The sequence below is a fragment of the Vidua macroura genome, chromosome 14, assembly GCF_024509145.1.
Source record: "Vidua macroura isolate BioBank_ID:100142 chromosome 14, ASM2450914v1, whole genome shotgun sequence".
NCBI lineage: Eukaryota > Metazoa > Chordata > Aves > Passeriformes > Viduidae > Vidua > Vidua macroura.
The window spans coordinates 9,682,622-9,708,960 of NC_071584.1; the positions used below are offsets into that span (position 1 = coordinate 9,682,622).

The 26,339-nt window shown below is 38.5% G+C and overlaps 1 long non-coding RNA gene across 4 annotated transcripts; it reads right to left on the reverse strand.

The window, feature by feature from the left end:
• Positions 1–2,575: 2,575 nt before the first annotated feature.
• Positions 2,576–26,290, reverse strand: LOC128814396 (uncharacterized). 4 transcript variants are annotated; one of them, XR_008439370.1, is made up of 5 exons: positions 26,174–26,290; positions 24,970–25,159; positions 23,078–23,161; positions 19,479–19,827; positions 2,576–4,972 (listed from the first exon to the last, which is right to left on the reverse strand). It is a non-coding gene; the product is annotated as an uncharacterized LOC128814396 (long non-coding RNA). The 4 variants fall into 4 exon arrangements; XR_008439369.1 differs by lacking the exons at positions 19,479–19,827; positions 26,174–26,290 and adding an exon at positions 9,108–9,197 and having other exon boundaries at positions 24,970–25,765; XR_008439367.1 differs by lacking the exon at positions 26,174–26,290 and having other exon boundaries at positions 24,970–25,765.
• Between the last annotated feature and the right edge of the window lie 49 nt (positions 26,291–26,339).

Genomic DNA, 26,339 nt, shown 5'->3' on the forward strand with positions numbered 1-26,339 from the left:
CTTTGACAGACTGGAAAAGTGAGTTATGGCAATGTATTTTTAGAAAAAAAGTAGTGAGGAAGATGTTTAAACTTACATGCCAACATTTCAAATTAAGAGCAATTATAAGTAGTTAGAGGCTGAATTTTGGAAGGTTGATCATTCAGAAACTCAACTAAGTTTAATAACTAATTAATAACACAAGCCTAGCTATGAAATTGTACTAGGAAATTGTATAAATGAAATGTATAAGCCTGCTACATCCACTGTATCAGTTTGTCCATAAGGAATTAAACAAACAGTGTTATGTGGGAAAGGTGGAAGGATTTGGATGCAGTTAATATCAGCATGAAGCCAGCATAGCACAGCTCATAGGTCAAGATCTCACCAGAGAGATTCCCAATGAAGCTGGAGTCATGCCACAACAGGTCACAGCACCAGTGGCAGGAAGTAGGGGAAAGATGGTGCTGATGGGAGCTCATATATTCAATAGATTTTGAAAATTTATCTTTTTTTGCAAATAAGAGCTGTAATTCTACATTTTAGTTTCCTTTTCATCCATGAGATGGGAGAGTATCATCTTGCAAGATGACCCTATTGTTATTTAAATGCAGCTTTTAGCATTTAATCATTATAATAGAGTTTTGTACCAGCAGATTATATACAAGAATTTGTATAGTAACATCTGTGATTAACATGACAAATTGCCTCTTTTTTAGTTCCCATGACATTATCTCTACTGAGAACTGGATTTTATTTCTTTCAAAAATATTAAGTAAATCTGTGAATTCTATTGTACTTTTATCCACTTAACAGTGCAAATGTTCTGATTCATGGGAAGTGCTTTTTGCTAATAATGACACAGGAGCTATAATATCTAGGAGTTTGTGCTAAACCTTTAATCAAATTCCTCCTGGTTTGCTTTTGCTCTTGGGTATAAAACCAGAAATGGTCACAGAATTGCGAGCTTGGAGAAAGATCAAAGAGACAGTGAAAAAATAAAGCAAGTACACATAACTGCAATGAATATTGCTGATAAGCACATCCCAGTGGGTGCAGAAAACACACGGTACTGTTATGACCATTCTCAATGTTTGAGTTGGAACTTGGTATTTGACTGAACAGAGAAACAAAGCTTGTAAATACATTACAGTTTATTTCTAGTAAAATCAGTTTTTATTACCATAGAGTCTAGACTGAATTGAGATTGGAATTCAAATCTTCATAGGTACTGTGCACCTAAAAAAAGGATAGAAGGAAATGTTGAAGAAACATGGTAATTTTTTCCATTTTATAGGTTGGAAACTAAAACACAAAATGGTTTCAAGCTTAACTCAAATCCCAGTGATTTCTATGGGCTGTGGTCAGACTCTTGGATCACACCCAAGGTGTAGCACCTGCCCAGCTGCAGGCAGGACAGTGCAATGGTGTTGGCAAGATAAGGCAATAATGCAGGTGGCTCTGCTGAATATGGGATAAGGCAGCAGAGACATTGCTAACCAGGACCATGGAGGTCTGCAAGGACTCATGGGAGGAGTGGGTGTTTCTGGAGACATCCCTTAGTCTACTCACAGTGTGTCTTTATGACTGCCCAGGAGCAATCAAAATTTAAGGCTGAGATCATGAGGGAATTTGGCTTTAAGGATACTATAACAGGCATTCTTTTATTCATACAAAATATAACTCAATGCTATATGAGCATTTGAATTTAGACCCAAGCTTCCCATAATTCAGGAATAACCCATTCCTCTAGTTTGAGTCCTTCAGAAATCAAACAGTTCAGTTCAAACACATGCAAGTTTGGATGCTTCTCTAAGTCTCCAGAGTATGCAAAAGCAGGGCAATAAATCTCAAAAAATGTGTGTGACTTCAAGGAGAGTTCTCTGCCAGGTGTGGCTGCAGAATCAAATCTGATGAAGCATTCCTTTTGCTCCAACTTCATTTTCCAGATCCCCCCTGGTAGATTTGGTTCCATGCACATGATGTACCTGGGTATGAGCTATACAGACATTCCCTCATCACCCAAAAGTGGGGTGTATTCATGGAAGACAGAGAAATTCTCATTCCAATGATTTAAAAAGATTGAGGTTAATGACCTGAATCCATGTCCCTGCCAAACAAAACTATATTAAACTAAAGAATTTGAGTGTTTCTGTACATTCCATTCTTGACTGAAAGTTTGTCAGTCAGGTCACCCTTTCTGAAAACACAAAGGATTCACGATCATTAGATTTAGTTTTGTATTTTATAGCTGAATTTTAATCACTATTTACCAAAAATAGAAATGACTATATATATTGTAAGTTATGTTCTCATTTAGTCCACACTGCATTTCTCAATGTATTCTTTAATTTTTAAAATTGAAATTATTCTGTATTAATATTGCATTTCCCATTGTCTTCCATGTATAAATCCCAGCATCATTGCTATATGATTTCTGATTTGTGTGGAACGAAGCACTTGCAGAAGATGTGTTCAGTGCTCAGTTTCAGCAGAGCACACATTTTTAAGGGCATAGAGTCCAGCATTTTTAAGCTACAGAATGAATAGACCCTTAGAATCTCAGACGAATACAAAGCCTTTTCTTGAGATTTTAACAGCAATATGTAGACACGGGTTCCCTGAAAAATCAAAGTCCAACCTGTTTACCATGTACCTTACAAAAGAGTCTTTATTGCTGTAGGTTCTGCAGACTATGTGGTCTGTTAAAAACTTCACAATAGGTCCAAAATAACAAAGTGCAACATTTTTACTATTTTGTTTCTTTATTGCACTTGATGTTCTTGATTTTAAAAACAATTTTTGTAATCCTCCAGCCTTTGACAGCTGCAGTTGCTCTGCTGCTTTGCTCTTTAAAAACGTCTATCATCATTTTCTTCCTTTAGTATTTTGTGAAATTTCCATCTCTACAAATAACCTGCCTTTATAAAGTGATGTAGAAATATGACTAAATATTAGGGCTCAGATCAGCATGCAAGAATTATAATAATATTTTAAATTATTATTTTGATTTTTTTTAACTTTGACAATATTCCTCATATTTACAAGACATGCTGATCCTCAAAAACTATTTCTAGTAGACAATGTGCTATATCCATATAATAATGCAATGACATACAGAGTATGTTTGCAATTGCAGCATGAAACATGCACTAACATTGCTTAAAGCTTTCTAGCTTCTTTTCAGCATTTTTACTGCCTCATTTAGGAAAGCATTGAATAATTGAATAATGCAAAGGTATTTTTAAACTGAAATGTATAGCTTATAGTATTTGACACTAATGGGAACAAGCAGTACTATAAGATGCTTAGCTTAGTCAGTGAAAAACTTATGTGAATTACCATAAGCTTTTAGTCAGACATTCAAGTGAAATCTGTAAAAATTGTTTCCAACAATTCTGAGGCCATCAATCCTACCTTAAAATGACACACCAACATCCATCATTCTTTTCAGATTAGGATTTTCTTCTCTTCTGCCTGGGCCTTGAAGGTTACATTACACATAAATATGTATAAACTACATTTATGTCCATATTATACAAATACTCATTCTCTTTCCTCTGAAAGTCTACTCCACATGTACAGTATTTTTATTTTACATTTACTTTTAATCTAAATTTGTTCAACTCCAAATTTTTTAAGACATCTGCTTGCCTTACACAATTTATTCTAGTGCATTTACTCATTTATTTTAGCCATAGACACCATATGAGCACACACAACTCCTCACCACTGCCCTCTGCCACAGCTGCCACCTTCCCCTCCTGTGTCTGCAGCTCACTCGGGCCCTGGTCTTGCAGTACCAAAGGCTGCAGAGGATCATGTGGGCCCCTCAGTGGGATTTCTCAGTCACAGACTTTTCCCAGCAGGACAGAGAAAGCCGGAGGAGCCTCATCCTCCTGGAAGTGAAGCCTGCAGAGCTCTGTACAGCTCTGCTGCAGTAGTGCAGAGCTGTACGGAGAGGACCCATTGTCTGTGGGTACCCTGCAGCAGGGGAGCACTGGGGCTCTGTCTCACTGCTCACCCTGGGAGAAAAGTCTACATTCGCCATATGCAGTTATGTTTTATTCCACAAAGAATAGACACGGATTTGAGAACTGCAGCTAAAAGCAAGCCCATGAGAAGTTTTAGATGTTGGGATCTTGGACAAAGATCAGATGACTCTGCTCTGCCTGACAATTTGTTTTATGTCATCTGTCTGTAGTAAGCACTTTTTTAAAACGGGTTCAAGTACCTTCTTTCCTACTACTACTCAAGTTCAAACCTCCTCGTGTAAATCCTAGTCTGCCCTCAGTTTGTTTTTGCTAATCAGGAGTTCTTGGAACAATACAAACACATTTGTATTTTTAGCACACATTATGTCTTTTCCATCTGCAAGACAATTATTTAAGCTACTTCCCTTTTCTACTGGCTAAACTATTTTATTATTCTGTATTGATTATTTGGATTTATGATCATAGTAGAGTTTGAGATAGTATTAGGATTTCTGACTTCATAAAACTGGCCAAAGAAGTAGGAGAGCAGAAATAAAATTAAAATTTAAATTAGTGTCTTTTACACTTTTAGCATTTGTTCTCACTGGAATAAAACATATGACTTCGGAACAACTTAGCGATTTAAGAAACTGTTCCTTATAGAGCACGGCCTGCGCACGGAAGAGGCGCTGACCACGGCGCAGGGATAGAAGAGGCCGGCATTTTGAGCTCTGCAGGGGCCAGCTCCGAGGACGGGCGGACAGAAGACAGGAGTAGAAAGAAAAGGAAGAGCCGGCAGCAGAGGTGCAGTGTGCCCTGGGGGGCTCGCTGGTCACAACAAGTCACTAATCACCGGCCTAACCCACCTCCTGCTAAGCTGACACTGCGCTTCAGTAGATAATGCAACTTCTCAGCACTGTGTTGCAGAACAAGTTGTACTTGGCAGACTGCCATGGTGCTGAGTGATCCTTCTCCTGCGGGATTCCAAAGCTTCCACAAACACAACAGGTCACTTTCCACTAATGTGACATAAAAGAAAGGGATTGAAAATGTCAGTGTTGACATTGGCTGCCTGATGAAATCAGTATGCAGAACCAAGCTCTGTTTACAAAGCCAGAGTTAAGGGAACTCATGTAACTCCCTCTGTCCCCGAACTTCCCCTCTCCCACACGCAGATTCCCCACCACGCTGAACAGCTGGCTGGAGCCTGACCTGAATGGCCACAAAGTAATGAATCTCAACCATTTTTAACGAGTGCGCAGCTAGTTTAGGATGAGAATGGCTGAATATCAAAGCTGCATTGTCCTGCTGCACAAACAAAACCAATACTTGATGCCTGAATATGACTTATGAATGAGGAGAATGGCATACAAATAAATTGATGACCTGCAAACATTTCCTAGGTTAGATTGTTAGAAAATGTGATCACAAAACTATTAAATGGAGAGGAAAATAGCTAATATGCTGTGGAACACCATTCATATCACACTTCAGAAGAGGATATGTCAAAATACACGGAGGACTATTGATTCAGCTCTAGCTGGCTTACAGCTATCTGGATTAATTTCCCAAAGCTCTGCTGTGTTCATACCCAGGAGAGTAAATTCTTTAATGAAATCATGAGAACTAGATCAATTTGCATAATGGCAGGTAAAACCCACAGTATTCAGGAAAGACTAACAATTTAAATCAGGATGGTTTTGCTTCCTAAACGGTATTTGGAAACAGCAAAAGCCTTGGTAGGCCATTCTATAAAAACCACCACTATACGAATGCTAATATTTCAGTCATATGCCATCCTCTATATCCCATTACTTTTACATTAGTGAGTAAATGAACTGTGAAAAGACATTAGAAAACACAGGAGACATACATAACACATGCATCTGTTCACCAGCCAAGTTTTAGATTTTTTTAAATTTCATTTATGCCATGCTTCTCTCATCCAGTTGTATGGCACAGCATACCTAGCTCACCACTTCCTGCTTGTCTGGCTTTATTTCTGCCCACTTGTGTTAGTACTGGAGCTGGCTGCTTACAAATTCCATAACTCCATGGATTAGCTCTTCTATTTTCATACATTTTCTGAAGCTCTGGGGCAACTGAATATTAAAATCAATCTAGAGTCTGTTTTTGAATCCTTGCAGTAAATATAGCAATTTAGTTAGTAAAAATTTTGCCTACTGTGGGACTCCAAATCAATCAATAGGTAATCACTATATAACATTAATTTAGAGACACTAATAGAACACTGTATCAGCTATTTTTAGTGGAATGTTGGTCTTAAAATTCTTCTGGCTTTCCTATTATCTCAAATGAAGATAATTATTAATATTAAGATATTGTTAAGATATTATTAATGTGTATTCTTTTGATATTCTACAATATACTATTTATTGAAACTCTTACCATAGCAGTACAAATAAAGAAGAAGATACAGTCACCTCCTGTGTTTGCAATTCTTCCGTTTGTGTGACTGTTTGTGTGAAAAACTGGTCTAGTACACTGATCCAATTCACAACTAAAAATCATATTCACATTTATGTATGTTCTTAAATCACAACACAGCTAAGATTTGAATCTCAGATGCTGTTCTACTGCTGAATGTTTGCATCTCCTGCTACATTGGTTTCATAGACATGAGACATTGAAAAATAAGAAAACAACAGAAGTTCTCTCATTTATTGTACTTTAATTATTATTACTGCAAGAGTTTGAGCCAGTTTTTCTCTGTGAATCTAAGGGTGGAAAGTTGAGCAGTAATTCTTCTCCATATTCTAGACTAACCCCCCCAGTCCAAGAAACTGAAATTTCAGAAAGGCTTTGTCTTTCACAAATATGTGAAACCTACACAAAAAACTGAATAAACAGTAAAAGGGCTACACTGCACTGAGCTACATATGCTGACAGCTACGAAACCCACTGTGAAAACTGATCCTTGATTCTTCTCTATCCTTTAACCACTTGCTCACCCAAGTGAGGATTTTCCCTCTTTGCCTTTGCCAGGTTAACTTCTATGGGAGTATTTGACGTGATTTTTTAACTGACTTTTACAACTAGAAGTAGACTGTATAAACTGCTCTCCTCTCATCTATCTGCTCACTGATTTCTTTAAAGATTACAATAGATTTGTGACAAAAGATGAGTTGACATTTCTTGAATATATAATATTTATAATTGCATGAACTTACGCCACTCTAGGAAGTTTCTATTAGTTTGCCCGGTATGGTTTTCAACATATTTATTATTCTAAGAGAGGGAAACATTATGCATACTTTCTCTTGAATATCACAGAAAAGGGATTTCTAAGACAGACTTTGATTTAGCCATCACTATTGCACATCAGTTACCACCTGGGATCTTGCATAACCCTGTACACTGCACTTAAATGTTAGGTGGCTGATTAAAGAATTTCCAAAATGCTGCATTAGTTAACAAGTTAACTAGTTTACAAAAAGCAATTCTAGCTACTGAAGACAGAGTGCAGAAAGTCACTCAAGGTACGAGAATTAGAAAAAGCTTGACATGAACACATAAGTTAATGAGAATATTTTCTATTGGTTTATAATCCTATTTTGCTCAGTTGCACAGCATGTAGTTTAATAATATCAGAGTGGTGTCAAAAGGACAGGGTGTCTCTGACCTGCAGGCTGAAATGCACCATGGAAATACTCAAACCTATCTTATAGGGTTAATTCAGGTGTCAAAAGCACAACCTGGGGTGTTAGGGAATTCAGCTGGGCAATTTATTCTACCAAATAGAACCCTACCCTTTCTTAAGATGACTCAAGTCATCCACTATAACAATAACTCAGGAATGCTGGGCAGTTTACAATGGAACTATTATAAGTTTTTATCTAATAACAATATATTAATACCTAATTAATATTTTCTGAAACCCAGTATTTTCTCACAGTACAGTGTAGGGCACCTGTGCTGTACCTGAACTGGATGTTGTAGGGAATGTTTACCCAGCAGACACTGGGCAAAGCAGCTGTACAGCTGTGCTGCCAAGGCTGTTGACGTGGTAAGGCTGAGCAGAGGGCCCTGTTACTGAGCTGTGCTGCTCTCAGGAGCTGAGCTATCCCTGCACTGCACCATGGCAGCATCCTGGAGACCCTCTGCTACAGCTCAGGTGTGGCATAAGCACCGTGTGAGCTGCCCACATCACCTTCCTCATTCACTCTAAAGTCCTCCCAAGGAAATATTTCTGCAGGCAAGAAGGCAGACCAAGGCTTTAAATCCCACAGTATTAGGCTTCTCCAGTGAGACTACCAACTGCATTTTTAAGAAAAGCCAGGCTGTGATGTGTATCAGCTAAATGGCAGCCTAATGTTAGTTAAACTTACTGTTAGCTTGTGCCAAAAATTGTCAGTGTTCTTGCCTGTCAGCTCTTGCCCCCACATTCCCAATCTCTTCTGTGTCATGGAATAGCCTAAAGATTTTGACATCCTATGTTTGAATTCCTGCCATAGAAATAAAGCTGTTTGCTTACATCTTACAACTCCAATACCTACAAAGTAGAAAGCCTGGCTCTATCTCTGCTGCTATCCTAACAGAGAACCTTTTGGCTATCAAGTCTGTGAAACCAAAGGCAAACCTTTCTTCACAAATATTTTGGGGTTTTTTTTGTTTGTTTGTTTGTTTGTTTTGACCAAATATCACAGTGGCTTCCTCTGTGAAAAAAAACCTGCTTCTAATGATACTTTCTCAGCCTTCTCTTCTCAGTTCTTTTCCCATTAAAACTTAGTTCTTTCCAAGGTTAATATCACACCACAAGTAGGGAACTGTATAAGGAAAATTTCAGAGTATACACAAAGTACACAGTGGATATTCAGCAAAGCAGTTTTCTAAAATAAACTTTTTGAAGTGATCTTGTGGGTTTTTTGTTAACAACAGTTTATTAAATGTAGAAGAGGGGTTTTCTTACTGAACAGAATCATCAGTAAGAGCTCAAAGCAAAAATTACTTTCAAATTCGGGAAAGATAATTGAAAGGATTGTTACACCTTGCCAAAAGCCTTCTAGATGAACATTTAAAAAATGAACGGAGATTATGGATGTGGTGGTGTTCAAATCTAGATACAGCACTAAATACAGGGTATGTTTTCTCATGAAATACATTCCTGGATTAAAAATTAAAGGAATCACAGACCTGTTGCCTCATCTAGCTGTTGGAGCACAGTGAATTTTCATCTTGAAGCAAGCAGCGATGAGGCATTGAGCAATCTCATTGCTGTGTTAGCTGTGGTAGGACATTAACAGACAAACAGAAGATTCTTCGTGTTTCTGGTCCTTAAAGCCCATCTGCTCTTGTAGAAAGGTCTTGTTTATTTCTTTCTTTCAAGACTAACTCATAATCTGTTATCTTTGATTCAATAGTGTATTTTTACAAAAAAAAAGCAAATGGCATTTCTGACAGTTAAGAATCTAAATCAGACCTGCAGTTCAATTTTTGTTGACTTTCATTTGTGTACTGCATTCAAACCCAACAATTCCTACAGAGCTTTGTCTTAAGTTATACTGAAAAGATCTTCTGCTGGGTCTTGCAGCCTGGTTTCGTAACAAAGAAAAATACATTGCATTACTGTAGGGAAGTTTTGATGTGAATCATGCTATTAAAAATGGTATATTAGAAGAAAATGAATCACTGCTTGGTCTGTGAGCACTCCAGCACACTGTAGGTACAAGTATTTTTCATTCAGATGTGTAGTAGCTTCACTAAAACATTCAATACTTAAATATTTTAGCCATAGACACATTCTCCTCCTGGAATTTGTAACTTCCTTACTTTGGGAACAGACATTCCATTCCGTACACACTGATAGAAACAAAATCACTGTAAGCAAAATAATCCATCCAGTACTACCAGGTGCATGTGTATTTTTTTTCTCCTGGTAGTCTGCCCACACAGACTGAGAGTCCTCAACCCCATCTGATCCTGGAAATGAAACACTACCAGCCCAGGTTAACATTTAAATGGGAAATCATAAGGTAAAGAATCATGGCTGATGAACAACAAATACTTGTGACTAATTAGTCAAAAAATGTTATGCCTCATATATCAAAAGATTCACTTTATTTAGTCCTACTGTTCCTGCTAAATTGCTAGAGAAGTAAAATAAGAAAAATCAAGAATGATGAATTTCTATCTAGAAATGTAATAATTCCACAGATATTTTTCCCCTTTCTAGAAAAAACAGGCAAGAAAATACCACAATAAGTTCTTTCTTCCTTCCTATATCAATTCACAGTGAATAAATCTATAAACTGTTTTAGTTTTCAAAACTGAAAACATACAGTGTTAACAGTTGAGTTTCAAGCAAAGAAAAAAGGAAAAAGTATTTCAAGAAACATGTAACACTTTTTACACTATTGCACTATTTAATCACAAAAAGTAGTCTATTAAAATACAACTGAAATTAAATGCAACTGATTTTAGCCTAAAGGTTTTAACTGTAAACAGTTTGCTCTGTAATTGGATAAATGATAATTTAAAAGTTAATAAATTGTATGAAAACAGAAATGATCATTACTTGTCAATAGGATGGAAGAAAGACAGAGTATGTTATTATAATTAGGGACCTGTATCCTCTTTCTGCAAAAACAAAAATTCTGTTTTCCTCAAGATGAGACATAAATATTTTCTACTTTATCAATTATAAATGCATTAGTATAACATTTAATATATTTAATATATGTTAATATAACATTTTTCATTCCAGTGATTGAATGCAAGATAAATACAGCATTTCAAATGCCACTGTTTTCTATCGACTGACAATAAATTACTTATTCAGTTCACTATTAGGCAAATAGTGCTTTGATACAGCTGACCTGTTGGAAAAGTAATTAGTAATAAAATACGCTTAAATATTTTGAAGGGACTGATCCTACCAGCATGTCTGAGCTGAGCACAGCAGCTTTATGAATTAAATTCACTTTATAAGGTGTAAATGCTGAGTTCTCTAGACATCCACAAAATATGAGATAGGATCTCCCTAACAGAACCCTCTCAAAATTAATTTGTCCATCTTTACATAGAACATAAAAGGAAATTAAAAATCAAAGATCTCTGTTGATTTAAATTGTTTATATTGACGTTATTTTAGTTTACAGTTTTGTTTATAATTTTAGTAGATCTATTAGCAATTTATATTTATTGTCTATAGAAGATTAGAAAACCATTCAGCTGCAGTTTTGCCAGGATAAAAACTGTCCCAGAAAGTTTACAACATTCTTACATATTGTTAACATATTTTCACGATTAAGACTTTTTCCAGTATTTTATATAATTATTTATGTTTGGCATTCTATGCATGACTAACACCAGACTGGGTTCTATAGACCTTTAACTAGCATGTTTCTCATTACTTTATTGTTGTTACAGAGCCATTGGAAACAGGCCATGATAGATACAAACATTGTTGCCTTGGTGTAAACATCCAGTTTTTAGTTAATAAAAAAGAGATTTTTTTTTTTTTTTAAAATTTTTTTAGTTATAAAGAAATTTTACTTCTGGATTCAGTTACTCTTGCAAATTCTGAACTATTTTACAAAGCCACAGCAAGCAGCTGACTTCTGGAGTGCCACTGCCGTCCCGTGCCTACAGCGGGCTGCACTCCCGCCCAGTCTATTGACTCATGAACTCCGTGCCCACTGTTATTCCTACAAATCCTTGTTCTTGCATGTGAGACACAAGTTCACAAACAATACATTTCTAGAGTCTCTATCTTGGTTGTCAGCTTATCACCTGTGAACTCCCTACAAATATTTAAAAAACAAGCCAGGACAGTTGTGTTGACTCAACGGTGTCAGCACCTTTCGGTCAGGTAATGCTCAAAAGGGGAGTCCTCTCTCATTAAAGATACTGCCAAAGGATCAAATCTTGCCTTTTCTGGCAAACCAGAAGAATAGCTCTGTTAGATGCTTTAAAATTTAGAGAAATGTAAAATCCTTGGCACTGTTACTCGCTTCTGCTTGCACAGGCAGGCTCTAACACCTTTTATCCCCTTCAAATTAAACCCTAAATGCATGGGATCACAGACAAAAGAAAACCACTTACCAAAACCTCTATCTTTCCCTTTTACAATTCTAAATATCTAAGTCTAACATCTAAATGCAATTTCATCTTAAGATTTTCATGCATGAATTGTTACATATGCACAAACATTGCAATTTGTACAGATGGACCAGAAGTAATTATTTTACCATTCTATAGATTCAACATCAAGCCCAAAAACATACTAACAGCTATGGAAATAATGAGTGCACCAATTTTTGCATAAGACTTTAGACAAACAAATTCAGACTTCATATAAGCAAACACCCATAGGTGTAAAAAGTTTTAGAAGATGCTTGTGAAAAATACAGTTCTTATCTGAGATTTAACAGGGTAGGTTTTCCTACTGTATTGGAATCAAAAAGTTAGTCTTTGCACCTATTCTTCAGTTTTGAATAAAATTATATGTGACTTTCAGCAAAGCAGGTCAACAGCTTTCAGTGCTTTGAGATCCTAACCAGTTGGAGCTTGTCAAACTTTCAGAAATCTTTCCTGTAACATTAATCAAGAAATCATTTCACGAATATGATCCCACAAAAGCACACACTATCATATTTTTGTGAAGGCACCAAAGTTCAGAGATAAGGCAGTGAGAAACTCACATAAACATCCAGTTTCAAGATACAAAACTTTTAATGTAACATAAATAAAAATTTCAAAGTATTTCCTTTCTCTGTCAAGTGATCTTACTTTCCACGAAGCTGCTCTAGACTTACTGTGCAGCTAAGGATGAGGCTCACAAGGAAGTTACTCATACTGTAAGTAACTTCTTTGCAATGAAAGCACAACGTTCCCTCCCTTTTTGCTCTAAAAGTGTAAGACAGAATTCTCTTTGCAATGCTTGCAGATAGAAAACAAGCATGCAGAAGCACAGGACACCACCCTGGCCTCCCAGTTCAGGCTGCACCCACTCCCAAATCCGCAGTGCTTGTGCCATGCAGCAATTCACTCCCAGCAGCTCTAGAGGAGGTCTGTAGACACAAGCAGAGAACTTAAAAACCTCTGTGAGTAGCAAAAATATTTATGTTTATAATTTGATTAAAAATATCAAGCATTAAATGTTTACCTAAGAAATGTAATAGTTGTTTACAAGAACTTTGAGAATTATTGCAATTAAACACATATTTTAGCTCACCCATGCAAATACGAGCAGCCTTATGCAGTTGTCTTTGTTTTCTGTACTTATTACTCCAGCTAGCAATTATTTTAAAAATATCACAACATGATGTTGTTGCATAATATTATCTGATATTCATTTGAAAACTAATCTCTGTCAGTTCTCCCATGAAATAGAGTAAGACTTTCTATGAAAAATCCCACCCAAAGTAACATTCCTTCTTCTCTATAGCAAGTTCCTTCACCCCCAAAATTTGGAAACATACCAAAACCCCTCTAAAAATACCTCATTTCTTTTTCCACACGAGAGGCAAAGATAGTTTAAGTGATTTAAGTGTGAATATAATCCAACAACTCATTATCAACATTACACAATCTTTCCAGAAAACACCAAAGCTGTGAGGAAATGATCCCTAATTGCAGATATATTTGTCAGACTATTCCCCAAAGATATTATGAAACACAGTTCTGTTTTTTCAGTCTTCAGATTCATGATAGATAATAATGTTAACTTCATTAATGACATTTAAATCTTATTCCCACAAGCAGGCAAGCTACTTTGCAGACCTTGTAGCCATTATAGTTTCTTTTGGCTTCTAATCTAAAGGGAAGTGCAACATTGGTTCATAAATGGGGCAATTTCCAGAGCCAGCAGCTTTCTGGATCCCAGCATTCCGACTCTCGTGTAACCAAAAGCCAAATTCCTGCCCAGCGAGTGCTTTTCAGCCCCAGACACAGCGGCAGGGCCAGATGTCTCATGGACCCAGTAACAGGGCATTTACCCTGACAAGCACTGAAAAGGTGTTTTCAAGACAGAGAATGTAATGAAACAGCAGAGGATGTGCTTCTTAACTGAGCAGGAACACAAGATTTCTGGATAAAGATAAAAGGGTTTTGAATTAATCGACAGCAGCAAAATAAAGACGAATGGAGGAAAGGATTTTATAGTGAAAATTTCCATGCAAATCTTATTTTCCCAAGTTACAGAAATTGACTTTCCCTTTTATCTTCAGCAATGCCAATTTTAAATGAATCTCTCTATTTTTTTGTGTGTGAAATGTTGATAGCTACATCAATGACAGAATGAACCATTAACAGAAATTAAATTTTATGGATTCCAAAGAAGCTTTGGAAAAACAAGAAAAAATTAAATTCCATCTCATAAAAACACTTATAATTTTGGGACCACAATGTGGTTCCAGAAGTGTGTATCCACAAAGGTGAATTTTACATCACATCCTAATTGTCAGATTTGGAGTGAAGTTTGATTCAGAAAGAATGCAATTTCAAAAGTGCAATGATTATACTCTCCTTGTAAAGGTCTGTCTTTCTTATATTAGTATGAACTAATGGACTAACAGGCTTTAGATATTTTTTTGATTCATTCTGTACAAATGCCATCAAATTTTTCTCAGTGCTGTCATTATTGTCCTTTTTATCTTCCCATCTCAGTTTTCTACAATTCCTTATTTTCAGTTCATTTGAAGCATCATTTCTGGGGTTTATGTTTGTATTGTAGATGTGACACAATGAACTTTTACTTATTTTTAATTTTTTTTTATCAATTTACCTCTACTTTTTTTTTACAAGTAAAAGGTCTTTGTGCAACAAAGAGATCAGCAGACAGGGAAACTGTAATGAGGACCATGTTGTGCTACTGATTTATGCTGAAGACAAAACAAAAGGTATCAATCACTAATAATACTTGATGTATATTTACATTATTTTAATACTGTATCCCATTATTTTATTTTATTTTATTTTATTTTATTTTATTTTATTTTATTTTATTTTATTTTATTATTTTATACTGTATTACATTATTTTAATACTGTCAAACTTTGCACATTTCCTATTGTTGTTATGGGAATACAGCTGAAAATTCAAGAAAAAAGCTTTCCTAAATGTAATGCCACACACTGTGGATCCAAATTTACCCTAACCACCGAATGACTCTGGGATCCAGTTCCAGCACTGAAACGTTTCCTTCCCAGCAGAGCAGGCGTGACTGCCGGACTGAGTCAGCGATAACCACCAAACCTACCCAACCACGGACATCCTTTCTCGTAACATGACGGATTTTTCTTACACATCTTCCATTCAAGTACAGACTAGGCCCAAATCTGCTCAGTTTCTGAGATAATACATGATCCTTCCTCAAGCAAAAAAGCATTTAAACAAACATCCTTTCTTAACATTAATGAACATGTTACCTCTTGCTAATTTTGTGACTCAAAGAACAAGACATTGCTCATTTCTGAAGTTTTGTTAGATTTATGTACTTTTCCCACTACTGCAGCAATTGCAGCCTGTATGAAATGAGACACTAAATGAGACTATTACTATAAAAATCTTTTAAAATACCTATATATAAATTAATTACAGAGATGTAGGTAGTATATGTGTAAGAAACCAAATTATTACCTCAAGCCCCATATAATATACTCAATGCTACCACTGATTATTTAATGACTAAATCTATTCATTTAGATATCCATAATTTATAAGTTGTATATGAATGCTCTTTTCTGTTCTGAAATGCTTGCTCCCCAGTGAAGGTGCCTTGTGCATGGATATTGGGCATTACTATACACACCCACTGGCAGACCTGAACTCCTGTTACACTGAGGCAAAGCAACTCTGAAAAACAAAGTCACAAACCACTTATCCATTTCAGAAGAGATTCTGGCTCCACTTGTACTAATATTTACCTTTAAGATACCAGCATAAAGATAAGAGGACCATTAATTTGTAACACAAAGACACTTGGCAAATAACATAGGATTAATGTTACTGTTTGGCTTAGTTATTTATTTATTTGATCTTAGAATGTGAAGGAATAATTAAGGGTGGCTAAAATATGTTTGGAACAGGCAAACTTTTTAATATCTCCCTTACCTCTTCCTACATATTCTAATGCCACCAATTCCCATTTTATTCTTTCAGTTCCATTCTTGCTACTAGACAAATGACTGCTCCCACTCTCTTTGTGTTGCACTCTTAATTGGTAAGAAAATATTTTTGCCTTCCTTCTTTCACCCATATTTTCCCATAACTTCTATGGGCTCCACTTTGATAGTCTTCCAGAGATTTGAAATTACCCCGCGTATCAGTGACACTTTGATGTAAAATGGGGTTAACAAGGTCACTTTGACAGGACCAGAAGTAATGTTTGTTTTGAAATCGAGTGCTCTGTTTAAATCTATTTATTTCTGCACTAAGTCAAGGCACTTTGAGCTGTCATGATGACTCAGAGCAAAGTTGCAAAGCCTCAGTTCTACAAAGAGATTAGTCATTTTGTTTTTTTGCACTGAGCTGCTCTGAGTCAGCTGTAAATTGTTGCACATCGAGTACCTGGGTACAACTTCAAATAGTGCAGGTAACTTCAGTGCAAATTCCTGAAGGAAAGCAGTCTCTGTATCTGAGCAAATGATTGACTAGGTCAACCTTCTCCAGTATATAACTGGGTTTGACAATGAAAAAAATTAGAACTGTGTGAACATTGATTTACATTTTTTCATTAGAAGGAGAAATTTCAGAGTTAGCAGGCTGAGTTTAATAAGCTCTGACTATACTGAACAATCAGTTGAGCTGTGCTCTTAATTCATTAATTATGTCAGAGATAAAAAATCTAGACATCAAAAGGTTTACTCTTTTTTGTCTTAATCTATAAATGCAAACTTTAAACTTAATAAATACACTAACCCAAACTGTCTCATTAGACAGCAATACCATCCAAATGCTTTTTGGAGAAAAGACCCACAAGAGACAGCATAGAAGAAACTGTGACATTTCTCTGAACTACTCATCTCTATTAATGCTTTCACATGGGTCCAAAGAGAAGAATGTGAAAGTAATGTGAAGGCTAAGAGTGGTGAACTTTTTGGAAAGAAGGATGGCCCAATCCACTGGTCAGTTATGGCAAATTAGTGTTGCTCTAAGGATATTTTGAGTTATTTCCACCTGTACGAGGCCTGCATTTGTTCCCCTCTCCTAATAGTATAGTTACCTTCCCATAAAGGCTGTCCTTAGTAGTTTTTCTTTTCTTCAAACCATTTGACTTGTGTTGCTGTTTGGGCATTCAGAAGGCCTAGCACACCTTCTATTCATAGTACAGTAAAGAGCAAGCAAATGCTCCTCTCTTGATTCAGCCTAAAATAATAATGTCACTAAAAGATTTTTAGGAGAAATGTTGTGTTATTTACTTTTATTTCATTTATCTTCTAGAGAATGTACTATGGCAGTGCTCCTCAAATGAGCAATCACTGTATGAAGGAATCCCATCAAATATGACTTTTTCTGCACACTTACTCACCACCTGCTTTCAGTCTGACTTATTTTAAAACTGCCATCTAGTTATTATTAAACTAACAACAGGCCTTTAAATATGCAAATAAGAATAAACATAGGGGTATTATCTGTTTCACTTGTTCATTCTTTAAATGTATTTATGTCATTTCCATGTATACCCTTGCTTTTGTTCTGTAACTACCCATACGTACAGTAATGAATTCTATAAACCTATTTGGAACGTAATTTGTTTGTTAAGCTGTATGAAAGACAGCTTGATTATGTCATACTATGCTTTTCTATTGAAGGGATTAGCATCCAATGCCATGTCCTCTTTGCAAGATTCAAAATAATTGAGATTTGGAACATGAAGACTTTAGAATATGATTAAGGGAGCATCAGCAGGACCTTAGTAAGGATTTTGAAATTTTTTGTACACTATTCCTTTATACACTGCCTGAAGATGAGAAATGCATTGCTATGAAATGAAGTAATAGAAATGAATACCCTGCATGTTTTATCTTCAGGAGTCTTAAGATAGTTTTGGAAAGGTTTTTATTAAAAATAATTATCTCTGTATCTCTTTTGGTGAGAACTACTCACCCAAGCTGTCCTACAGGCTAAACTGAGCAACTGGTATTTGCTTATGCATTGACAGGAGCATAATTTGTCCCTTAAGTAAATGGTTCAGGTTAAGTCCTCTGAAAATTTCACTAGAAAAGTATAGATGTTTAACACTGAAATAACCTATTTCAACACAGACTATCTTATTTATTATAGATTCTCCTTCTTCATAAACCAAGAAATAAAAAAAATGCTATTCACTGCCAGGCTTCACAAAGAATTACTGTTGCTCCCAAAGCAGGAGTTCTCAGTGCTTGATTCCTAATTGGCTACCAGAATCATTAACCTCATTAGACATCAAGAACAATGGACCTTTCCATTGCTAGCCGATCTAATATTAACAAATGAGTACTTTAATCTCAATTTTATTTACAGATAAATCACTGCTCATCTGCAAAAGCTACTGCCTGAATCTGTTAGAAGTCATTGCAGAGCTTAATTAGCTGAATGGCTGATTATTTGATTATGCTAGCCTTAATTCTTAAATTTAGCTGACAAAAAGTGTATTTTTGTTGGTTTCCATGTAAGTGCAACTCGTTTGCTTAAAAAAATGCATAAGAACTCAGATTTGTCTAATCATATTGGTGATTATTGCCAAGTCTGCTGGTAATCAAACTTGAATGGTCCTTTGCAAGTCATGTATGCATTGCTGATATCTTCTCTCACTGTGACAGAATTGCTTTCTATAGGATGAAAAGTGAGTGCCCAAGGAACAAGCACTAGTTTCAGAGCTCACAAGTGAGTAAAATGTCTCACCTATCTACACATGAGCAGATAAACTTTACTCTGGGCATCTGATGGTCACAGAGTTCTGCATGGAAGGAGTAAGGCATTCCTGCATTCTGTGCCATCCTTCCTCAAAGCTGTGCTAAGGGCACTAAATTAATGAGCCAACCTCAAAGAGAAATTAGTTCCTTCCATGAGCAAATGGAGAACTGGGGGGAATTTGGGTCAGAAGCAAACATAATCATCATTCTGCTCCCTTCTATGTCAGCACAAGGAACTGGCTGGACATGAAGGAAGGAACGTGCTCCATCTGGCAGGGTCTGATGGCACACTCCCCACTTGTGCAATGCTACAGCTCAGGGGAAATATGATTCAGAGGATGCCTCTGAGTCACAACTTCTCACTGAGCTGCTCTGAACGGGCATGGCCACGTTTTGTCCCATCCTGGAACAGATCCGCCTCACGCTGTGTTCTCAAGTGTGTCAGGCAACCACTGATTTTGTAAGGGGCACCAAAGCACTGAGCACTAATACCCTTTGCAATACTTAAACCAGACTCATATATACTAACGAAAAGGCAACCACTCTCTGCTAATGACGTCAAACAGTAAAGCAGCACATTTAGTATGCGTTGCCCGAGATGTCTGTGGTGTCATGCTACACATTTAAAATAATTCCTTGCAGAAAGATAAAGGTATTTTCACCGCACCTTTGCGAAGTGGAAATTACGGGTTCTCTGGAGCTCACGGCATTCCTACAACCGAGGGCACTCCCTGAAGCTCGCTCCGGGAGCGCCAGGAGGGGCGCGCCGTCCGTCCGTCTGTCCGTCCTCCTGTGGGTCCGGAGCCGCTCCCGGCCGCCGCCCGGCGCCCTCCCAGCGGGACGGGTACAAAGCCACGTCCTCGGCACTCGCCAGAACGGCCGTGGCCCCTGGACAGAGCTGCCATGGGAACACGCCGCCGCCCAGGTGCCAGAGGCTGCCCCAGGCAGCGGGTGGCAGCGCGGGAGCAGCGGAGCGAGTGGAGGCCGAGATTGATTCGCTCACACCGCTGGCAGTGCTGCGAGCGGAGGGAGAAAGGTTAAGGAGCATCAGGGAGTTCCAGAAAGAGACTGGTGGAATCAAGCTCTGCCCTCCCTGAGATGGAAACAGGGACGACCACCAGAGAAAATCCACAATCACGCTTTCCCCTCCTTAAATACATCATCCCTGAGGCGCTAGCACCGCGAAGGCTGGCATTGGCTGTGCTGGACATGGGGGAAACTCTTGGCAGCTGCTCACAGAAGTCACCTGTGTAGCCCCTATGCCCTGCTACTCAAACCTACCAAAATAAACAACCCACTGCACGTCACCAACACCGTGCTGCCTCAGCCAGCAAACCAAACACATCCCATCCCTCACCTCTGGGTACCATATGCTTAAGAATTATCATGAAAATGCACATTCATCACAAACTTCACTTATATCAACCAAAAGAACTCCCTGCACCAAAATCAAAATAACATCACCACCAACAAAAGTTACAGGCAATACTCCCCTCATTCCTTCACCACAATTACAACTACCAAAATACTCAACAATCATTCTGCTCTTCCCTCTCTAGCATTGTTCATCCATGTTTTGTCCGTTACCTTTTTCTCTGTCCTTATTTCAAATTCCTCATGTCCCTGTTTGGGCATCAAAGAGGCCTTTCTTTTTTTGGTGGGGGAAGATGAAATTAATCCCACTGCCTGGTGTTGCTACAGATTGCTACAAGTACTATAAACCCCGTTGACACAGTCTATCAACCCAGTCTTTAGTGGCAGGGACCAGCACAGTGCCCTCCCTGGCAGTCACATCTCCAGAACTGGCTCAGTGCCAGTCAGAGCCAGCGATCTTCATCTTGCCTGTGGCACCTGCAGAGGCATTGCCTGGAATTCTGACTCCATCACCAACAACCACCAAACAGGGGGCAATCAGCACCTAGCAGCAGACTCACTTCTCCAAGTCATGTCAGTCTTTCTCCGAACACAGTCCTAGGTTTTTCTTACTCAAGCAATGAGGATGGATTCTATGATTCATCAAACTAGTGCAAAAAGCTGAAAGTTCTCATTTATAAACTGTCTAGAGGGCATTTACTTCTGCTAATAATTTTTCAAAATCAAAGAATTAAAGACATACTGGCTAATTGATATAAAAAACCTTTTGGTAGATATGATGTACTGCAAAGAAGGTAGTAGGAAAGGTTCATTTCCACTCAGTCTGGAAAAAAAATGCTTTTGATTTACAAAACCAGAACTGTCTGCTCATTACCATGAATAGCTGGAAACTGATATTAATGATACCATTTTCATTTCCAGTTATATAAATGGGTACCTTTAGTTTCTGTTCCACTCTGCTATTCTTCAAAGACAATATGTGAAACTAGTGAATAAGAGTCTGGTTGCTTTAGTAGTTTCCCTGTCTTAATGACCTGAACATATGGCCAAACTGTGTATAGCAAAAGGGCACATTTATGTTTCTTTCACTAGCAGAGTTGCATAATATTGCACATAATCCTAAATCTATGTATCCCAAACAGCAACTATCCATCAATAGGAAAACAAACAAGCAGAATAATCTTACTATTCATTCATGATCCAGTGAGAAAATGTTGTGCAAATGTGAGCGTATGCCTTTGAAAAACAGCATTCTGTGGCTCTTTTCACTGCGTGGTGACACCATCCCCAATTACACAAAACAGCAAAGAAACCAAGCGTCTGAGTATTTCTGTAGATAATGATGTGATAGGATTAGATAGATGGTGAAAGGAGTATAATGGAACAAATAAACAACCAAATCCTCATTATCAGAAAGGTGCTGAGCACCCACAGCTCCCTCTAACTTAAACTGGGAACTCTTTAATATGTCTGCCTTTAATATTTGTGCCTGAAAATCTTAAATTTAAATCTGTACATTTTCATAAGTGAGCATCATCACAATTGCTATGAAGGTTCCAGCATCTTATTACAACACAGCAAAGAAGGCCTGGATGAGAGAAATAAGACCACATGTAGCTTATGCCGGGCAATGCACATGTGGAGGACTCTTAGAGCACAGTGGATTCTACACAACCATAGGGATGAAGGAAAGCCAACATCAGGCTGGCTTTACAATAATTTTATATAACCTCCATACCAAAATGTGTGAGGTTGTCATGAACAGATTTTTTAGAGATAAAATCTCTAAAACTCTTTTGAGAAAGGGAGGAATTCTTATATCCATTAAATGACCAAGGGATTGAAACAAGGTAGAAGGAGAGATTTGCGCAAGGAAGTAGGGCAAGCCTGCCACAAACTGAAGTGACAACTTAGAACTCCCCATCTCTACCTTAAACAGAGGGTATTACTGTCCTCTGGATCTTGGTTAAGAAATGGCACAATAGTTTCACTTTCTTATTCCACTGACATACAGTGACAGGTACACTTCCCCATCTGCAGAATGACCCGTGCTAACTGGTAATTTAAAACCACTGTTCTGTTTGATTTTGTGAGCTAACTTTGCCTCTTGTGAAAATCACCTTATGACCTACTGTGAGAGCAGAACTTCTAAGAAGTTAATGAGAGCAGGCTACTTTGGAGATGTAAAGTTAAAATGAGGGAAGAGTCTGGGTCATAAATACACATTGTGAACAATTACATTAATTTATTTTGCACAAATGTATAGAAATATATGATTGGTGGAAATGTAACATACAATTAAAAACTGTGAATCTTACCTTTCACTTAACATCCTTTGGTTGCTAAATACTTCTGGGATATTTTTATTCTAAATTTCTACAGAGGTAATTTCTCCAATTCCTTTTCTTTTATGAACATGTCACAAGCACAACTGAACCAGGATTGTGTTTTACTACTCAACAAAACTAATTTCCTTCCTGTTTTTTATTGGGTAATTACTCCTGTAGATGTAACTGAGGATGGGCATAAGATAGGCTGTTGTAACTAGAATAAATGAGCAATAAATCATGCAACATCACATCCAAAAGCATTTACTTCTTATATCTTAACTAAATGAATAATATCACTCCTTGTGGAATTTCAGAGATCCCTGCAGGAACCCATTCTTTGTTCCTCAGTACTTCAGCCACAGATGACATATTTGACTCTCCATGTGGGTCAACAATATGACTACCAATAGCTTAATTGCTTTATATTACACACATTATAGCCACTTGTGGAAACTGTAATGAAAGAAATGGTTTCAAATTTTTGGCCTTTGACAGTGCCTGCTTCATGCAGACACTTTGTAGGATAGAAAGAGCAAATACATGAAACACAAAGCAAACATACCTCCAGCTCTAAGAACTACAGGTTCTTCAAGTCTGGTGAAGATCAAGAGACGTGTGAAGGGGAATCTGGATTTCTTTTTTGTTTCTGAAAAACAGTGCACCCACAGCTAAGGAAACATTCCATACACAGGCTATGTTGGTTTCTGTAAAGAAAAGTGAAGAACATAAAGCTGATTCTATATAAAAAGTGGGGCACTGACTTTACAAAGTGAACTATGGCTTTGTGCCAGCCAAGTAGCCAGAGAAATGGTAAGAAAGAAACCTACAGAAGTTCATGAAAGTTATAATCATTTATGACAAAAAATATAGTAAAATTAGATCCAATCCCTTAGCCAGACAATTATCTCAGTAATAGAAGGGTATAATACACTAACAGGTATACTTAAATGTTTTATATAAGCTACAAAAATAAAAAATCATTACTACAGGAAACCAGTAATTTTGATTCCACAACTGCACAAAAGACTCTAAACAATATCTATTCAAAGACAGAGAAAACAAATAGTTGTTCTTTCTACTAATGAAAGTTGAGAAAGAGTATGCAAATTATAGATTAGCTTGTACTTTTGGTAAGTATATTTTAGTAGTCACATAGGAAAACATGAACAAATTAAGCTTCCAGGAATGCTAAGCACTCCTTTTAAGCCAGAGAGAACTCAGTGGAAAAATCCATTTCTATTAATTCTGTTTCTGCAGGTTCCTGCCGGTCTGATCACGTGTCCACCACCCCAAAATTCTGCATGACTTAATTATGCATAAGTCACTTTCTCAACTCCCTAGCAAAAGCACTGTAAGTGCAATGTAAGAACAAAGGACTTTAAAAGAGACCAGAAAACAGTGATATATTTTTTCTTACTGGGACAGATTATTCATAGTTACTGTCAAGCAAGCCCACAGGTTGATGACTAAAAAAAAACATAAACAAAAAAAGAAAACCCAAGCCCTTTCTTTCAAAAGTTTTCCTTTCTTCTTCCCATGTATATACTTCAGCAACAAGCCCAAATATGCATGCAATGAACTAAGTTCACCTTGCTCTATACATTTAAAACCACTTTAAATTTTCATGTAAAAGTACAGAATGAAACCCAAACAATTATGGAAATCTCAGCCTCACCCAACTGTCGGACCAGGTAGAGAAGAATGAAAAATAAAAGGAATTAATCTTCAAAAACCAGTTTAATTATACCAAGGGCTATTAACAATATAATGCAACATAATTGCATGTTAATTCATGTCACCATTAACTAATGGGGAGTTTAGTTGGGTATTTTTGTGCCAACATGTCTGAATGGCTATAAAAACTATATTTAATCTCAGTTTTCTAGTGTTAATAATTCTTGTTTTGGGAATAAATACATTTCTGTAGTTACAACCTATTTACTGTATTGCCATAACACTTAGGACCTCTAATCATGTACAGGAATAGGCCATGTTAGATGATGTAAAAACATAAACCAAAAAGACTGCAGCTTAAACACTGTGAACAGGCAGTGAATAGAGAATTATAAAAAAAATGAGACATGAACAATCAATATGGCAAGTACAAGGTTTGGCACGTCAGCTTTCAAATTGAGTTACTGGACTTCAAAAAATATCTTTTCCCACACCTGAGAGGCAGAATGAAAGAAAGCATAGAGCTATTTATCCCAAAACAAAACAAGTGGGTGATGGAAGCTGATGTCAGGAGTTGCTGAGAGCTGTCATCTCATAATGAATCATAGGTGAGGGAGTCCAAGAATGACCTTGAAAGCGAATCAAGACAGAAAGTAAAGAGACGTGTGGTCAAAATTACTGGCTAGGGAAATGATCTTTGCTGTTGTATTACAGGAAAAGGATTATTTTTACACTTGACATGACTGGTACACACAAACTCCTAACTCAAATAAAACATACCTTTGGCAGGGATGCTTTTATTAAGAGTGAGAAGGCACCAGGAACAGCATCTGTGGCCAACACCCTGCCCTGCAGTTTAAGCACCCCCGCACCACAGCACAGGAACAAGGCTTGGCTTCTGGGCTGTCACAGGCCCGCCGTGTGCTCTGCCCACAACTTGGACAGCGTCCTCTGCGAGGACATAGGCGAGCTGGCAAACGGAGGAATTAATTACTAGAGGAAGAAAGTGTTGGGGAAGTGGGTAAGGGACTGGAAGTGGCTCCCCGCCCTCCACCGCTGCCTCTGAAATTGTGGGGCAGCCGTACATCCAGCGCTGTATTTTATCAATACAATTAATCTAGATGGAGCAGAGATTTTTATGTCACAGAAATGCCCATTAACTGTGAAACAGAATGAATTTGCTCTTCACTCTTCGTATTTTGATCTAAACCATATGAATGTTGGTGGCCTGCCCGGATCCCACACGCAAAGGATTGCACAGCGGTCACAAGAGTAACCGGGATTGTCACCCCACTGCGACGGGCAGCGGGCAATCCCGAACCCGAGCCAAGGGTGACACAGCAGTGTACGGAAAATAAACACCCCACTGCATGTCACCAACTCCGCGCTGCCTCTGCCAGCGCAGGAAGTGGGGGGTGAGTGGGCTGTGAAGGTTCTGAGGGTGCTGTGGGGGCTCGTGAGGGTGCAGAGGAGGCTCTGAGAGTCTGTGAGGGCTTTGAGGGGGCTCTGGAGGCTGAGAAGATGTATGGGGTCCGTGAGGCAGAGCCCCGGGGTCGGACGTGGCGCCCTGTGAGGGAGGGATCACGCGCAGCGCAGCGCAGCACAGCGCAGCGCAGCGCAGCGCAGCGCAGCGCAGCGCAGCGCAGCGCAGCGCAGCGCAGCACAGCGCAGCGCAGCGCAGCACAGCGCAGCACAGCGCAGCACAGCGCGGCCGCGCGGCCCCGCGCCCCTCCCGCCCAGCACCGGCCGCCTGCGCGCTGGCGGCTTGTTTACTTCCACCGCGGCGCGCGCCCCGCCCCCCACCCCCCCGCGCCCTCTCCGCCGGCCAATGGCAGACGCCGCCGGCTCCGCGCGCTAGGGGCGGGCTCCGCCCCGAAGGAACCGGGCGAACGCAACGTCAGCCGGTAGTGTTCGTCAGCCGGGGCTTTGCGCCGATTAGCCAAACAGCCTGCCCATCTCCTGAGTACCCCGCCTTCCCCCTTACTCTCGCCGCCGAATACACCTCTCCCCCGCCTTGCCTCCCCCGTCTGTGTGTGTGAGACGCGGATTGGCTGTCGGACCGACCGCTCAACACTCCTGCCAATCACGGTCGGCCCCGCCTCTTTCCCCAGCACAGGAAACACCCCTGCAGAGCGAGGACAGCCCGGGGC